This window comes from Ixodes scapularis, unplaced genomic scaffold, assembly GCF_016920785.2.
Source record: "Ixodes scapularis isolate PalLabHiFi unplaced genomic scaffold, ASM1692078v2 PGA_scaffold2__306_contigs__length_199485367, whole genome shotgun sequence".
Taxonomy (NCBI): domain Eukaryota; kingdom Metazoa; phylum Arthropoda; class Arachnida; order Ixodida; family Ixodidae; genus Ixodes; species Ixodes scapularis.
Window position 1 is genome coordinate 187,635,167 of NW_024609857.1, and position 1,620 is coordinate 187,636,786.

General features: G+C 42.5%; 1 non-coding gene across 1 annotated transcript; it reads left to right on the forward strand.

The window, feature by feature from the left end:
* The first annotated feature begins 235 nt into the window (after nt 1-235).
* Trnak-uuu lies at nt 236-308 on the forward strand. Its single transcript has one exon. It is a non-coding gene; the product is annotated as a tRNA-Lys (tRNA).
* Nucleotides 309-1,620: the final 1,312 nt, after the last annotated feature.

The following is a 1,620-nucleotide window of genomic DNA, read 5'->3' on the forward strand; positions in this document are numbered from 1 at the left end:
CAGGCGGATTTTTTCGGTCGCTCACCAGTCACCTAGCTGTGTTTGGAGATTTATGTTTGTCCCTTGTCCCTCTTGTTCCCCTTCTCCAGGGTTTATTTTCATCATTATTGTCCAGCTCGCTTGCCCCTTTGCATTTAATTGCATTATATTTATAACATTAAATTGCAAGCTTCACCCTTGTTGGTGTTAGACTAGTGGCAGCAGATAAAACCCGTTTGTTCTACTGACGTCTAACCCCTGGTTAGCTCAGTTGGTAGAGCGCTCCACTTTTAATGGAGAGGTCCCGGGTTCGATACCCGGACCAGGCGGATTTTTTCGGTCGCTCACCAGTCACCTAGCTGTGTTTGGAGATTTATGTTTGTCCCTTGTCCCTCTTGTTCCCCTTCTCCAGGGATTATTTTCATCATTACTGTCCAGCTCGCTTGCCACTTTGCATTTAATTGCATTATAATCACGAGTATACTCGTTTCGAGTTTTCAATGTATTCCCTCTCACTGCCTACTTAACTCAGACTGCCAAAATTTTTCGGCTGAAAGCGTCATATATGAACAACCAATTGAACCATATTTTTTTGTTGTGGTTAAACCTTTTGATGAAGGGCGGAGATTCTTGTGGATTCAACTTCCTTCGTATCCGTTTCCGAGTCAACACTGATTTTGAAAAAAACGAATTCACGTGCTTCAACTTCGCGCTTATTGACGTATGCTGAAATCTGCTGATAGCGCCTGACAGACTATTGTCTGGCAGGTTATCGCTCGTCAGAAGGTTGAAAATACGACCAGCCTAGCGCAAAGCGCAAGGGAAGACGCCCTTCTAACGGAAACGAACCAACGCGCCTTACGGCACGACATTCGAATGCGTAACCATTACCCTAGAAAAATGATTTTTGATATTATATTGAAAAAGTGACGACTTCTCGTTTAATTTGATTACTTTCTTTTGACTTTCGCTTCTTGTTGACATTTTTAACAGACAGTTTGTTAATTTTGTGTTTTAACTTCTTTGACGATATTCTTCAGCCTGAATCAAAAGAAATTCTGTTGACTTTCTATTAACTTTACGTTGATCTTTTTTTTTTACCGACCTCCTGTTGACAGTGTCATCAGAATGACTTCAGGTGTTCTATTTACTTCTTGTTGAAAATGGTGAGTTGACTTTATGAAGCCAGTGTCAAAAGAAAAGCGGCCGACATTCTGTTGGGCGTTTATTGAACATATACTATATACCAAAATCACGAAGTTTCTCAATACTCTGGCAAGGTGAGAACAGAAGGGAGGAGCTTTAGTTGTGCCGTATTCAGCGCGAGCCTACTACCCTTGAAAACGCTTCGGTGTTTGTGCACCTAGAGCGCGCATGCAGTCAAAGCACGACGGAAGGCGTGCGGAGTGTGTTGGAGGCCAGGCGTTCGAAAGACACGCCCTGCGGTTCTCCCTTTTTATGTGAAGATAGTAATTTTAATCACCGTATTGAACGAATCAACTAGTGAACGAGAAGCAAAATAACTATTTTGAAGCGGAGAAACTGCCTTTACTCGCTTCATTTTCAGTGGTGCTATGCAGAAAAGCGACAACATTTCTTGTAGGAGCCGTTTTTTATGGATGATGTTTTAGCGACTGCGCC